Source organism: Oncorhynchus keta, chromosome 1 (assembly GCF_023373465.1).
Source record: "Oncorhynchus keta strain PuntledgeMale-10-30-2019 chromosome 1, Oket_V2, whole genome shotgun sequence".
Taxonomy (NCBI): domain Eukaryota; kingdom Metazoa; phylum Chordata; class Actinopteri; order Salmoniformes; family Salmonidae; genus Oncorhynchus; species Oncorhynchus keta.
In genome coordinates this window covers 88,153,033-88,170,219 of record NC_068421.1, presented here as the reverse complement: position 1 = coordinate 88,170,219, position 17,187 = coordinate 88,153,033, and the positions used below count along the sequence as shown (strand labels likewise).

Below are 17,187 nucleotides of genomic sequence, written 5' to 3'. Positions count from 1 at the left end.
CTGAGCACACATTGGTTGAATCAACGTTGTTTCCATGTCAATTAAATTGAATAACGTGGAAAAGATGTTGATTTGGCGTCTGTGTCCAGTGGGATGAGAAGGTTTGATGGTGTATGGGATAATATTCCAGCGAACAATTAAAATAATAAATATTAGATTAGAGTAGATTTGTTTAGATTAGAGTAGATTGGATTAGAGTAGATTAGAGTAGACTAGATTCGATTAGAGTAAATGAGATTTTATTAAATTAAATTGATTAAATTAAATTAGAATCAGAGGCACTTTATTTAATGTTGGACAATCATGAAGCTGAAAATATTTTAAGAAAACTATTGACAGGGGTTATTCGTTGACATGTTTGTCCAACAAGCCAGTGGCCATCTCTTCCCGTCAGCTGAAGCCACTATTGGCAATGAGGCAAGTTCATGACCCCATGTATACACTGCAGGCGAAAATCAACACTTCCTGGGCTAAGTCTACTATGACCAGTACACTTAAAAGTGACATAGTCCACATGTATGACAGAGTGTTTAGTTGGATCTTTCTGAGGATGCATGAATTGGATTTTCTGTGTGTTCATCAGCTGATCGTCCACAGTGTAGGGTTCTGAAACGAGAAGATGGTACATGAATCAGTGTGTGAATATGTCCTGAAGATCAGGTGGCATTACAATTGGCTACAGTAGCAAGTCAATGTGCTGTTGTACAGGTTAGTCGATGTCATTAGTACATGTAGGCAGGGGTAAAGTGACTGCATAGATTATATATCGAACGAGCTTGGGGTTACAGGTGGTCATATCGAACGAGCTTGGGGTTACAGGTGGTCATATAGAACGAGCTTGGGGTTACAGGTGGTCATATAGAACAAGCTTGGGGTTACAGGTGGTCATATAGAACGAGCTTGGGGTTACAGGTGGTCATATAGAACGAGCTTGGGGTTACAGGTGGTCATATAGAACGAGCTTGGGGTTACAGGTGGTCATATAGAACGAGCTTGGGGTTACAAGTGGTCATATAGAACGAGCTTGGGGTTACAGGTGGTCATACAGAACGAGCTTGGGGTTACAGGTGGTCATATCGAACGAGCTTGGGGTTACAGGTGGTCATATAGAATGAGCTTGGGGTTACAGGTGGTCATATAGAACGAGCTTGGGGTTACAGGTGGTCATATAGAACGAGCTTGGGGTTACAGGTGGTCATATAGAACGAGCTTGGGGTTACAGGTGGTCATATAGAACGAGCTTGGGGTTACAGGTGGTCATATAGAACGAGCTTGGGGTTACAGGTGGTCATATAGAACGAGCTTGGGGTTACAGGTTGTCATATAGAACGAGCTTGGGGTTACAGGTTGTCATATAGAACGAGCTTGGGGTTACAGGTTGTCATATAGAACGAGCTTGGGGTTACAGGTGGTCATATAGAACGAGCTTGGGGTTACAGGTGGTCATATCGAACGAGCTTGGGGTTACAGGTGGTCATATAGAACGAGCTTGGGGTTACAAGTGGTCATATAGAACGAGCTTGGGGTTACAGGTGGTCATATAGAACGAGCTTGGGGTTACAGGTGGTCATATCGAACGAGCTTGGGGTTACAGGTGGTCATATAGAACGAGCTTGGGGTTACAAGTGGTCATATAGAACGAGCTTGGGGTTACAGGTGGTCATATCGAACGAGCTTGGGGTCACAGGTGGTCATATAGAACGAGCTTGGGGTTACAGGTGGTCATATAGAACGAGCTTGGGGTTACAGGTGGTCATATAGAACGAGCTTGGGGTTACAGGTGGTCATATAGAACGAGCTTGGGGTTACAGGTTGTCATATAGAATGAGCTTGGGGTTACAGGTTGTCATATAGAACGAGCTTGGGGTTACAGGTGGTCATATAGAACGAGCTTGGGGTTACAGGTGGTCATATAGAACGAGCTTGGGGTTACAGGTGGTCATATAGAACGAGCTTGGGGTTACAGGTGGTCATATAGAACGAGCTTGGGGTTACAGGTGGTCATATAGAACAAGCTTGGGGTTACAGGTGGTCATATAGAATGAGCTTGGGGTTACAGGTGGTCATATCGAACGAGCTTGGGGTTACAGGTGGTCATATAGAACGAGCTTGGGGTTACAAGTGGTCATACAGAACGAGCTTGGGGTTACAGGTGGTCATATCGAACGAGCTTGGGGTTACAGGTGGTCATATAGAACGAGCTTGGGGTTACAGGTGGTCATATAGAACGAGCTTGGGGGTTACAGGTGGTCATATAGAACGAGCTTGGGGTTACAGGTGGTCATATAGAACGAGCTTGGGGTTACAGGTGGTCATATAGAACGAGCTTGGGGTTACAGGTGGTCATATAGAACGAGCTTGGGGTTACAGGTGGTCATATAGAACAAGCTTGGGGTTACAGGTTGTCATATAGAACGAGCTTGGGGTTACAGGTTGTCATATAGAACAAGCTTGGGGTTACAGGTTGTCATATAGAATGAGCTTGGGGTTACAGGTGGTCATATAGAACGAGCTTGGGGTTACAGGTGGTTGGATGTTGCCTGAAGACCAAAGAGTATCTTTCAGACCATATAGTTCTGACAATATGCTGTAGCAGAGTCAGGGTGAAATTTCCCTTTAAGGCGTGACCAGGCCCTCTAGTGGCCTGGGCCTGTAATAGTAGGTTGTTTTCTCTTCAGCTGTGCACATGCCAAACAGAACATATACCGGAGCGATTCTTGAATCCATTCTGTAAATATTTCCTTTGACTGCCTACTGCTGTAAATAAAACATCTGATTTCACCTGAAAGTGCCTCTTGTGCTGTGACCGCTTCCTGCCATTAGATGCTATTTCCCCCTACCGTTGTTTCTGATCATGACTAGTAAAACACTGTTCCCCTAATAACAGACAAAATCATTGAGAATTCAAAACCAGAGGTACTTTATTGAAGTTCAGACTGACATGAAAAACAACTCCTGTGAAGTCAATGTTTCTTAGCTTATGCAAAGCCCCAGAACAAATGGTTTGAGCAAACTATTGACGGGGGTTATATCGATTGACATGTTTGTCCAACAAGCCAGTGCCCATCTCTTCTCGTAAGCTGAAGCTATACGACCCCCTTCAGAATGTGACTGGAGTTGCTGCACTCAAACTGTAGCCTGTGTTCATACTCCATGGTGCTGTTTTTTGGAGAACTCCTAACACATTCACATTATTAATCCTCTCTGTAGCTTCACAAGTCATGTCTAAAATCACTAAATTGCTGTATTGAACATTTGCACACCTGATGTAACGTCTGAAGGTACATATTGTTGTCGAAAAAGCGATTTGCTTAGTTTTGACTAAAGTGAAATGTTTACCTTCACAGCTGGGGAAATGGCTGTTTCACCGTCCTAACACATCATTCCTATGGTGAAGCGTGGTGGTGGCAGCATCATGCTGTGGGGATGTTTTCAGGGACTGGGTGACTGGTCAGGATCGAAGGAAAGATGCATTTCACTACACCCGCAATAACATCTGCTACACACGTGTATGTGACCAATAAAATGTCATTTGATTTAGTACATTTCACTGCCACAACAGAACTTAAAATAGTTTTCCAGGACTACAGGAACAGAAAACATTCTAATTCCTTGAGTGAAAAATATCTAATAGTCAAAGTCTGTGTTTTACTCTGACTGATTTTATCAATGTAATCACATTGCATAAACATAGCTCGTTGAAATTTGCACAAAAAACCCATCAATCCACAAAGGATCCAAATGAAACCATTAACGAAAGACACATTCCACCTCAACTTCCCTTATAATCCATTGTCTATATTTATGGTAATATCCATCTTTACGTGAAGAGTCTCTTTTTGTACCATGTTCAGCTCAACTCAATCTTTCTCCGTTAGATCCTCTAGATTGTAATATGGATTTGAATCTGTGCATCTCACAAGCTGCTGTTTTAACATCAAACCAGTAATAGCAACATGAAACCAGAAATACTTTTCATACACCTGATATGGTCTACTGGATGAAGATAATGTTCTTATGTACAGATGTAGGATATTCATTTTATTGCTCTTTTGTTGTTAACAATTTACCTGTACAGCAGGAAATGCAAACTTGTACTGTATTTATGTTTTAAAAAGGCTTCTTGTCACGTTCTGACCTTTATTTCCTTTGTTTTGTCATTATTTAGTATGGTCAGGGCGTGAGTTGGGGTGGGCAGTCTATGTTTGTTTTTCTATGATTTGGGGATTTCTATGTTTCGGCCTAGTATGGTTCTCAATCAGAGGCTGTTGTCATTAGTTGTCTCTGATTGGGAATCATACTTAGGTAGCCTGGGTTGCATTGTTTGTTTGTGGGTGATTGTCTATGTTGATGGCTTGTTTCAGCACAGTTCGCATTAGCTTCACGGTTGTTATTTCGTTTATTGTTTTGGTATAGTGTTTCAGTGTTCAGTGTTTTCTTTATTAAAATTAATGATGAACACCTACCACTCTGCATTTTGGTCCTCCGATCCTTCTCGCCTCTCCTCTTCAGACGAAGAGGAGGACGACCGTGACACTTCTAAAGTTAGTAATTTCCACTTTGAAATTTCAGACTTAAATTGCCCTAACAGAACATGTATCAACCCTGTTGTATCTGGGATCTACATCTGTTTATATTAGTTACTCTGCTGTTACTAAACAGTAATGTATTACGGCAGTGTTACGTTACTAGACCTAATAGGAAATGCACATGCGCACTATTGTGCCGGGAACTGTAGAGCACGAGTGGTTTTGACTAAACGAAGAACTAACTGTACTCCCGTCTCCTGCCTGGTGATTTCTCCACAACACAAATATTACAAACCCCTATAAAAATGTTCATTAATGATATTCCACATAATAATTCACATTTCCTGTTGCTGCAGGATTTGTTTCCTGCTGTAGCAAACTGGCTTGAGTTAAGATCCTCAATAAGGAATATGAGAAAAAGCTGTGGTCAACATGGTCCATATTTCCGCTTCTAAATACAGTTCACAAAATGTGAAGATCTCCTCTTCAAACAGCTCTGTTCAAAGTTGGTATCTCACCCTTTCTCAACCTCTCTCCTCTTTTGGTTGTCTTTTCCCCTCCACAGTTCACAAGTACACATTATCTTTAAAGAACAAAGATCTTCTGACAGAGCTGTAGATGCCTAGCCTAGCATTGTTTCTTGCTGCATCGATCGTTGCAGATTATTCCCATACTCCACTCCTTGTTTTGAAAGAAGCTGTTTGTATTTGAGAGCTCTGAGGACCTCACCTCAAGGTAGTGTAGCTACATTAGGATATAGGCTATGTCTATTTATCAGACCTGGGTTTAACATTCAGACGGATTACCAGGACGCATACTCATAGTAAGAGCTTACCAGCTGGCAAGTGTCTTCACTGACATTTTCATGCTCTCCCTGACCCAGCTTGTAATACACTATATATACAAAAGTATGTGGACACCACTTCAAATTAGTGGATTCGGCTATGTCAGCAAAACCCGTTGATAGGTGTATAAAATCGACCACATAGCCATGCAATCTCCATAGACAAAAATTGGCCTTACTGAAAAGCTCAGTGACTTTTAACGTGGCACCATCATAGGATACCACCTTTCCAACTAGTCAGTTTGTCAAATTTCTGCCCTGCTAGAGCTGCCCCGGTCAATTGTTAGCGCTCTTATTGAGAAGTGGAAATGCCTAGCAGCAACAACAGGGCACAGAGCAGAACCGCTGAATGCTGAAGCAGGTTGCAACACTCAGAACTGAGTTCCAAACTGCATCTGGAAGCAACATCAGCACAATAACTGTTCATCCAGGGCTTTGTGAAATGGGTTTCCCTGGCCGAGCAGTCACACACAAGCTTAAGATCACCATGTACAATGCCAAGCGTCGGCTGGAATGGTGTGAAGCTCACCGCCATTGGACTCTAGAGCAGTGGAAATGCGTTCTCTGGAGTCATGAATCATGTTTTCACCATCTGGTAGTCTGAAGGACGAATCTAGGTTTGGCGTATGCCAGGATAATACTACCTGCCCCAATGCATAGTGGCAACTTTAAAGTTTGGTGGAGGAAGAATAATGGTCTGGGGCTGTTTTTCATGGTTTGGGCTGGGCCCCTTTGTTCCAGTGAAGGGAAATCTAAATGCTACAGCATACAATTGCATTGTAGACGATTCTGGGCTTCCACCTTTGTGGCAACAGTTTGGGGAAGGCCCTTTCCTGTTTCAGCATGACAGCAATTCAATGGCTCAGACACGAGACGTATGTGGCTGGGTCTACAGAAAATCACGGACTACAACAAGAAAACCAGCCACTTCACGGACACCGACGTCTTGCTTCCAGACAAACTAAACACCTTCTTTGTCCTCTTTGAGGAAAATACAGTGCCACCGACGCGGCCTACTCACAAGGACTGTGTTCTTCTTCTCCAAGGCCGGCGTGAGTAAGACATTTAAATTAGTTATCCCTCGCAGGGCTGCCGGCCCAGACGGTATCCCTAGCCGCGTCCTTAGAGCATGTGCAGACCAGCTGGCTGATGTGTTTACAGACATATTCAATCTCTCCCCATCCCAGTTTGCTGTCCCAACATGCCTCAAGATGACGACTATTGATCCTGTACCCAAGAAGGCTAAGGTTACTGAACTAAATGACTATCCCCCCGTAACTACTTCTGTCATCATGAAGTGCTTTGAGAGACTAGTCAAGGATCATATCACCTCCACCTTACCTGTCACCTTACCGCCCCAATAGGTCCACAGAAGATGCAATCACCATCACACTGCCCTATCCCATCTGAACAAGAGGAATGCCTATGTAAGAATGCTGTTCATTGACTACAGCTCAGCATTCAACACCATAGTACCCTCCAAGCTCATCATTGGTGCGGTCTGCACAACACATCACCGGGGGCAAGCTACCTGCCTTTCAAGACACCTACAGCACCCGATTTCACAGGAAGTCCAAAAGATCATCAAGGACAACAACGACCCGATCCACTGCCTGTTCACCCCGCTACCATCCAGAAGGCGAGGTCTTTACAGGTGCATCAAAGCTGGGGCCGAGAGACTGAACAATAGCTTCTATCTCAAGGCCATCAGACTGTTATACAGCCATCACTAACACAGAGAGGCTGCAGTCTAGATACAGACTTGAAATAATTTCCCCATCTAACAAATGGATCACTGGTCACTTTATTAATGTCGCTTTAATAATGATGTTTACATATCCTGCATTACTCATCCCATATGTATATTCTGTTTTTATACCATCTATTGCATCTTGCCTATGCCGCTCGGTCATTGCTAATCCAAATATTTATATCTACATATTCTTATTCCATCTCTTTACTGACATTTGTGTGTATTAGGTAGTTGTTGTGGAATTGTTAGATTACTTCTTAGATATTGTTGCACTGTCAGAACTAGAAGCACAAGCACTTCGCTACACTTTCAATAATATCAGCTAACCAAGTGTATGTGACCAATAAAATGTGATTTGATTTGAAAAACACAGTGCATAAAGCGAGGTCCATAAAGAATGGGTTTACCGAGATCGGTATGGAAGAACTTAGCACTGACCTCAACCCCATCGAACACCTTTGGGATGAATTGGAATGCCGAATGCGAACCAGGCCAAATCGCCCAACATCAGACCTCACTAATGCTCTTGTGGCTGAATGGAAGCAAGACCCTGAAGCAATTTTCAAACATCTAGTGGAAAACCTTCAGAGAAGAGTGGAAGCTGTTATAGCAGCAAAGGGGGGACCAACACCATATTAATATAAGGGCACAAGTCGAGACCCATATGCAGACACAGGAGGCAGATGGTTGAGCTCCAATAACTATTATAACCCAAGGGATAGGCAATAGGCAGATCGGGTACAGGCGAAAGTACATAGACCAGGTCAGAGTTCAAACAGTACAGGGCGTTAGACAGTCTCGAGGTCAGGACAGGCAGGGGTTCAGTAACCATTTCCGTCTCCTAACAGTACAAGGTGTTAGGCAGGCTCGAGGTCGGGGCAGTAAGAATGGTCAGGCAGGCGGGATTGGTGTCAGGACAGACAAGGGTCAAAACCAGGAGGACTTGGAAAAAACAGAGACTGGGGAAAAGTAGGGGCTAGGAGATAAACGCTGGTTGACTTGGCAAACAAGACGAAGTGGCACAGAGAAACAGAAAACACAGGTATAAATACACCGGAGATAATTAGTGACACCTGGAAGGGGTGGAGACAAGCTCAAGGACAGTGACAATTAATCAGTTTGGAATGAGATGTTTGACGAGCAGTTGTCTATATACTTCTGGTTTCAAGCAGACCGCCATAGTCTCTGTGCCCAAGAACACCAAGGTAACCTGCCTAAATGACTAGCGCATCGTAGCGCTCACATTTGTAGCCATGAAATACTTTGAAAGGCTGATCATGGCTCACATGAACACCATCATCTCAGAAACCCTGGACCCGCTCCAATTCAAATACCACCCCAACAGATCAACAGATGCCTGCCCTTTCCCACCTGGACAAAAGGAACACCTATGTGAGAATACTGTTCATTGACTACAGCTCAGCGTTCAACACCATAGTGCCCTCCAAGTATTCACTAATTGCCCTGTAAGACTCTGACTATACAATGTGGGTAAACATAACTGATGTGTTTGCTTTGCTACTTTTATGAAATGATGCACAACTAAATCAAATCCAACTTTATTTGTCAAATGCGGCAAATACATAATTGAATAGAACCTAATTTATTTTGCCACGTATATATATATATATATATATATATATATATATATATATATGAGCCACATGAAAAATAGAATAATACAATCCCTAGAAAGATAAAGATATTGCTCAGCAGCAGAAGGACCTCAGTGTCTACCAGGATAGCTAACTACTACAGTATTTCAGCACAGCTGAAGAGAAAACAACCTACTATTACAGGCCTAGGCCACTAGAGGGCCTGGTCATGCCTTAAAGGGAAATGTCACCCTGACTCTGCTACAGCATATTGTCAGAACTATATGGTCTGAAAATACTCTTTGGTCTTCAGGCAACATCCAACCACCTGTAACCCCAAGCTCGTTCTATATGACCACCTGTAACCCCAAGCTCGTTCTATATGACCACCTGTAACCCCAAGCTCGTTCTATATGACCACCTGTAACCCCAAGCTCGTTCTATATGACCACCTGTAACCCCAAGCTCGTTCTATATGACCACCTGTAACCCCAAGCTCGTTCTATATGACCACCTGTAACCCCAAGCTCGTTCTATATGACCACCTGTAACCCCAAGCTCGTTCTATATGACCACCTGTAACCCCAAGCTCGTTCGATATGACCACCTGTAACCCCAAGCTCGTTCTATATGACCACCTGTAACCCCAAGCTCGTTCGATATGACCACCTGTAACCCCAAGCTCGTTCGATATGACCACCTGTAACCCCAAGCTCGTTCTATATGACCACCTGTAACCCCAAGCTCGTTCGATATGACCACCTGTAACCCCAAGCTCGTTCGATATATAACAAACATCAAAATTATCCAAACAACAGGCTGGAATGAGCTTGGGGTTCCAGGTGGTTGGATGTAGCCTGAGGACCACATAGTTTATTTCAGACCATGTCATCAAATAAGTCTCACCCCTTTCTCTTTTTACCTTTTGTCTTTGTAAAACTCAGGTAATCTGGTGTCCTTCCACAGTGTTCTGCTGAAAAATACCCTAAAGCGGCAGCATTTTGGATTCACCAGCATGAGGGAAGGGGCACGCCTTGCGGTTATGGTGCACAACAAGATTGTGGGACAAAAGAGAGCAAGGAACACTGAAAAAACAAACAAAAAAACAGTAATGACACAACCACCCTATTGTTCTCTCTGCAGATTCTCCGCGGGCAGTCAGCAGGTTGTCCAGCCGGATGGACTGGTCCACCAGCTGGTCCAATGTGAGGGTGGTGTCTCGGCAGGCCATCTCCCGACGGACGTTTTTGCGCAGACTGCACCTGTAGTGATCGATCAGGGCCCTGTCGTTCCATCCCGCGCTGGCGGCCAGGGTTCGGAAGTCCAAGGCGAAATTCTGCGCACTCCTCGTCCCCTGCCTCAGGTGGAACAGACGTTCACCTGCCACTCGATCCTCAAGCGGGTGGTCGAACACTGCTCGAAAGCGGCGGGTGAACTCTGTGTAATGGTCCAACGCCGCGTCTCCTTCACTCCATACGGCGTTGGCCCACTCCAGGGCTTTGCCCCACTCCAGGGCTTTGCCTGAGAGACAGGAGATGAGGACGGACACGCCGGGTGGACGGTCGCCAGGTAGAGCTCCAGCTGGAGTAGAAACCCCTGGCATCAGGCAGCTGTCGCTTCATACTCCATTGGGAACGCGAGTCCCGCTGGGACCGGGTGAAGGAGGGGTGGACAGTGGGACCTGCTGTAGTGGGGCTGGTGGAGGCCCTGGAAAACCTCCTTCTCTCTCCAAAAGATCCATTGTCTTCAGCACACGATCCATGCGGTGCCCGGACATTGCAAAATGGTTGTGTGCTGCTGAACGTGCTCCTCCACTGGAACAGGGACGGCGTCTGCTCCTGCAATGATCCTGTGTCTAGCTGGTGTAGAGAGTCAGGCGCAGGATAGCAGATATGAGTAATAAACGTGCTTTACTCAAAAAGACAAATATACAAAGTAACATATTGAGCACCCTCAGACGGACTGAATTTCAATAAACAATCACTCAAACACAACATGGGGAACAGAGGGTTAAATAATAAACAAGAATTTGGTTGAGTGAAGCCAGGTGTGAATAAGACAAAGACAGAACAAATGGAAAATTAAAAGTGGATCAGTGGTGGCTAGAAAGCCGGTGATATCGACCGCCGAACACCGCCCGAACAAGGAGAGGGACTGACTTCGGCGGAAGTCGTGACAATACTTGTTCTTCCACTAGTGTTGCAATTATTGTTTTAGCTAAATAATATACATACATATCTACAATATTCTAATAAACATAATGTAGGTTTAGAGCTAGTCTCATCTACCAGTAAGGTTAAAGTATGTGTCTGAGGATAGTTTAGAGCTAGTCTCATCTACCAGTGAGGTTAAAGTATGTGTCTGAGGATAGTTTAGAGCTAGTCTCATCTACCAGTAAGGTTAAAGTATGTGTCTGAGGATAGTTTAGAGCTAGTCTCATCTACCAGTGAGGTTAAAGTATGTGGCTGAGGATAGTTTAGAGCTAGTCTCATCTACCAGTGAGGTTAAAGTATGTGGCTGAGGATAGTTTAGAGCTAGTCTCATCTACCAGTGAGGTTAAAGTATGTGGCTGAGGATAGTTTAGAGCTAGTCTCATCTACCAGTGAGGTTAAAGTATGTGGCTGAGGATAGTTTAGAGCTAGTCTCATCTACCAGTGAGGTTAAAGCATGTGGCTGAGGATAGTTTAGAGCTGCTCTCATCTACCAGTGAGGTTAAAGCATGTGGCTGAGGATAGTTTAGAGCTGCTCTCATCTACCAATGAGGTTAAAGCATGTGGCTGAGGATAGTTTAGAGCTAGTCTCATCTACCAGTGAGGTTAAAGTATGTGGCTGAGGATAGTTTAGAGCTAATCTCATCTACCAGTGAGGTTAAGTCTTGTGTCTGAGGATAGTTTAGAGCTAATCTCATCTACCAGTGAGGTTAAAGTATGTGGCTGAGGATAGTTTAGAGCGAATCTCATCTACCAGTGAGGTTAAGACTAGTGTCTGAGGATGGTTTAGAGCTAAAAATAAATTGAGGGCTACAGTTAGTTTGAATGCTGATAGGCTCCATTAAAACATATGTATGGTCATTATTGAATCACAAAAGATGTTCAAATACTGTACTTACATAACCCTTATATAAATCTGGTTAACTGTCTATGGACATGGCCTTCAGAATGTTCCAGTAAGGCAGAGTCACTGTTTCCCATAAAGCCTTGTTTTCCAGGGGCAAAATGGGAAGGCCAAAATCTATTTCTACACCGAATGAGCATGCCAGGGTTTAGCCCATATTACATTACCAACTAGACTAAACATTAAAAGTTATTTGGCAAATGAGAATTGAAAGTCAATATTCCTGCCTTAATGTTCAAGATTCACTCAGTGACGATGATGTAGTTGAAATACATGGCAAAGAACACCACATTAATATTTTTAATAGATATTGTCTGGCTGCTTCAATATTGTAAAAAATACCTGGTGATAATATTCCCAGATAACAATGAACTAAAGAGTAGATGAGTAAATATGAACCAGAGGCACTTTATTTAATGTTGGACAATCATGAAACCATGAATCTGCAAATAATTGGAGCAAACTATTGACAGAGGTTATTCAATTACATGTTTGTCCAACACGACAGTAGTCATCACTTTCCGTAAGCTGAGATCAATATGGGCAAAGAGGCAAAGTCATGACCCCATGTATACACTGCTGATGAAAACCAACACTACCTGGCCAAGTCTACTATGAGCAGCACACTAAACAGTGATATGATCCCCATGTGGTAAATGGAGTGTATTTTTATTTTCAGTCTAATATGCTCATTGGATGTTCTGTGTGTTCATCAGCTGTTCATCCCAAACAGGATACGGTTACAAGGGCCTCGGGTTCTGAAACGAGAAGATGGTACAGGAATCAGTGTGTGAATATGTCCTGAAGATCAGGTGGCATTACAGTTGGGCCCGGTTCCAATTTTCTCCCACACTCCAATCCCTAAGGCCCTTATTATCTCCACCGGCTAGTCAGAGATCACAGGGGGGCTTTGAAAGGGAATTGATCCTAACAATCCACCATGATCTGTGAATGGGAATGAGCATGGGAATAGCATAGGGATGTGAGCTTGTGATTGGATATGAATCAGGCAAACGTTGTTTCAAGGATGTAACTAATTCAGACTTGTCATCTCTCCAATCCAGATCCCTCTAGGACACGTCTTGTAGGATGAAATTCTATTAAGGGTTTAGTAAGACTTGCAGTCATAATGAACTGATTCTCCCTTTCAGTATCGTTCTCTGGTACGGCCCATCGTGTCTCCGTTAATGAGATGTGGAGGTGGTGCACAGAAATCCTTGGGCTCTAGGAACACATGAGTGAGGTCATAGAAGTACTAGTGATGAAATGTACCCAGCTGCTTTCATTAAACATCAAGAATAGCAAACTGTCCAGAAATCTTCCCTACCCTTTCTGAAATGCTTTATTTTGCTTCATTTTGTGTGTGAGTTGGAGATAATTGTAAATCTACTTTAAACAATAAATAACGTTGTTGTGTTGCATTATTTGCCCAATGTATCACCAGTCCGACCGAAGGTGGCTTCCCTTCCCGGTCGGGTGGCGCTCCGTGGTCGTCGTCACCGGCCTATTAGCTGCCACTGATTGTCTTTCCTCCCCCTCCTTGTATGTTTATTGGTAGCACCTGTTTGTGTTGATTAGTTGGGCTTCTTTAGACAGCCGGCCCGCCTGTTTGTTGTGCGGGATTATTCATTGTAACCTTCGGCTCTGTAGTAGAGGAACGTGTTAGTTCCTGGTCGTGCATTTTTCAGCAGTCATTTTTCATTCCCTGTGTTTTGGGGCTCTTATTATTGTGAGCACCTGTGAGCACAGCATTGCACTCTCTGTCTCCTGCGTTTGACTCCACACCCACGACACCTGGAGCATTACACAATGTGTTAAATCAATACAAATACAATTTATTGTCACAAATTGGAAAGGAGTGACTCCACTCTCCATTGGTTGAGCAGACAACCTCTGATTCCCCCTTCAGAACGTGTCTAGAGTTGCTGCACTCAAACTGTAGCCAGTTTTCATACTTCATGGTGGTGTTGTTTTGGAGAACTCCTAACACATTCACATTATGAATAAAGTGACCAGTGATCCATTTGTTAGATGGGGAAATTATTTCAAGTCTGTATCTAGACAGCAGCCTCTCTGTGTTAGTGATGGCTGTATAACAGTCTGATGGCCTTGAGATAGAAGCTATTTTTCAGTCTCTCTGCCCCAGCTTTTATGCACCTGTACTGACTTCGCCTTCTGGATGGTAGCAGGGTGAACAGGCAGTGGATCGGGTGGTTGTTGTCCTTGATGATCTTTTGGGCTTCCTGTGAAATCGGGTGCTGTAGGTGTCTTGAAAGGCAGGTAGCTTGCCCCCCCCCCGGTGATGTGTTGTGCAGACCACACCACCCTCTGGAGAGCCCTGATGTTGTGGGTGGTGCAGTCGCCGTACCAGGCGGTGTTACAGAATGCTCTCAATTGTGCATCAGTAACAGTTTGTGACGGTTTTAGGTGGCAAGCCAAATTTCCTCAGCCTCCTGAGGTTGAAGAGGCGCTGTTAGGCCTTCTTCACCACACTGTCTGTGTGAGTGGACCATTTCATTTTGTCTGTGATGTGTACGCCGATGTGGAAAGGGGGGGTGCTCCCTCTGCTGTTTCCTGAAGTCCACGATCATCTAATTTCTTTTGTTGACATTGAGTGACAGGTTGTTTTCCTGACAACACACTCCCAGTGTGCTCACCCCATACCTACCGGCTGTCTCGTTTTTGTTATGATCAAGCCTACTACTGTTATGTTGTCTGCAAACTTGATGATCAAGTTGGAGGTGTGCATGGCCACACAGTCATGGGTGAACAGGGAGTACAGGAGGGGGCTGATCACACACCCTTGTGGGGCTCCAGTGGTGAGGATCAGCGAAGTGTAGATGTTGTTTCTTACCTTCACCACCTGGGGGCAAATCATCAGGAAGTCCAGGACCAAATCACACAGGGATGGTTGTGACCCAGGGCCTCAAGCCTAATGATGAGCTTGGAGGCTACTATAGAGTTGAATGCTGAGCTGTAGTCAATGAACAGCATTCTTACATAGGCATTCCTCTTGTTCAGATGGGATAGGGCAGTGTGCAGTGTGATGGTGATTGCATCTTCTGTGGACCTATTGGGGCGGTAAGGTGACAGGTAAGGTGGAGGTGATATGATCCTTGACTAGTCTCTCAAAGCACTTCATGATGACAGAAGTAGGTGCTACGGGGGGATAGTCATTTAGTTCAGTAACCTTAGCCTTCTTGGACACAGGATCAATAGTCACCATCTTGAAGCATGTTGGGACAGCAAACTGGGATAGGGAGAGATTAAATATGTCTCTAAACACATCAGCCAGCTGGTCTGCGCATCCTCTAAGGACGCGGCTAGGGATACCGTCTGGGCCGGCAGCCTTGTGAGGGATAACTAAATTAAATGTCTTACTCACGCCAGCCTTGGAGAAGAAGAACACACAGTCCTTGTGAGTAGGCCACGTCGGTGGCACTGTATTTTCCTCAAAGAGGACAAAGAAGGTGTTTAGTTTGTCTGGAAGCAAGACGTCGGTGTCCGTGAAGTGGCTGGTTTTCTTGTTGTAGTCTGTGATTTTCTGTAGACCCAGCCACATACGTCTCGTGTCTGAGCCATTGAACTGCTGTCATGCTGAAACAGGAAAGGGCCTTCCCCAAAGGTGGAAGCACAGAATCGTCTACAATGCAATTGTATGCTGTAGCATTTAGATTTCCCTTCATTGGAACAAAGGGGCCCAGCCCAAACCATGAAAAACAGCCCCAGACCATTATTCTTCCTCCACCAAACTTTAAAGTTGCCACTATGCATTGGGGCAGGTAGTATTATCCTGGCATACGCCAAACCTAGATTCGTCCTTCAGACTACCAGATGGTGAAACGTGATTCATGACTCCAGAGAACGCATTTCCACTGTTCTAGAGTCCAATGGCGGTGAGCTTCACACCACTCCAGCCGATGCTTGGCATTGTACATGGTGATCTTAAGCTTGTGTGTGACTGCTCGGCCAGGGAAACCCATTTCACGAAGCCCTGGATGAACAGTTCTTGTGCTGACGTTGCTTCCAAATGCAGTTTGGAACTCAGTTCTGAGTGTTGCAACCTAGCGCTAGGCATTTCCACTTCTCAATAAGAGCGCTTACAATTGACCGGGACAGCTCTAGCAGGGCAGACATTTGACAAACTGACTAGTTGGAAAGGTGGTATTCTATGATGGTGCCACGTTAAAAGTCACTGAGCTTTTCAGTAAGGCCAATTTTTGTCTATGGAGATTGCATGGCTATGTGGTCGATTTTATACACTTATCAACAGGTGTTGCTGACATAGCCGAATAGCCGAAACATCTTTGTTTAAAGATAATGTGTACTTGTGAACTGTGGAGGGGAAAAGACAACCAAAAGAGGAGAGAGGTTGAGAAAGGGTGAGATGCCAACTTTGAACAGAGCTGTTTGAAGAGGAGATCTTCACATTTTGTGAACTGTATTTAGAAGCGGAAATATGGACCATGTTGACCACAGCTTTTTCTCATATTCCTTATTGAGGATCTTAACTCAAGCCAGTTTGCTACAGCAGGAAACAAATCCTACAAATTCCTATTAGGTGTAGTAATGTAACACTGCCGTAATACATTACTGCTTAGAAGCCTTTTTAAAACATAAATACAGTACAAGTTTGCATTTCCTGCTGTACAGGTGAATTGTTAGCAACAAAAGAGCAATAAAATGAATATCCTACATCTGTACATAAGAACATTATCTTCATCCAGTAGACCATATCAGGTGTATGAAAAGTATTTCTGGTTTCATGTTGCTATTACTGGTTTGATGTTAAAACAGCAGCTTGTGAGATGCACAGATTCAAATCCATATTACAATCTAGAGGATCTAACGGAGAAAGATTGAGTTGAGCTGAGCATGGTACAAAAAGAGACTCTTCACGTAAAGATGGATATTACCATAAATATAGACAATGGATTATAAGGGAAGTTGAGGTGGAATGTGTCTTTCGTTAATGGTTTCATTTGGATCCTTTGTGGATTGATGGGTTTTTTGTGCAAATTTCAACGAGCTATGTTTATGCAATGTGATTACATTGATAAAATCAGTCAGAGTAAAACACAGACTTTGACAATTAGATATTTTTCACTCAAGGAATTTGAATGTTTTCTGTTCCTGTAGTCCTGGAAAACTATTTTAAGTTCTGTTGTGGCAGTGAAATGTACTAAATCAAATGACATTTTATTGGTCACATACACGTGTGTAGCAGATGTTATTGCGGGTGTAGTGAAATGCATCTTTCCTTCGATCCTGACCAGTCACCCAGTCCCTGAAAACATCCCCACAGCATGATGCTGCCACCACCACGCTTCACCATAGGAATGATGTGTTAGG

At 44.0% G+C, this 17,187-nt stretch overlaps 1 pseudogene; it reads right to left on the bottom strand.

Annotated features, from left to right (window-relative positions):
- Positions 1-388: 388 nt before the first annotated feature.
- The window catches only part of LOC127931418 (coagulation factor XIII B chain-like), a 57,580-nt pseudogene continuing 40,781 nt past the window's right edge, over positions 389-17,187 (bottom strand).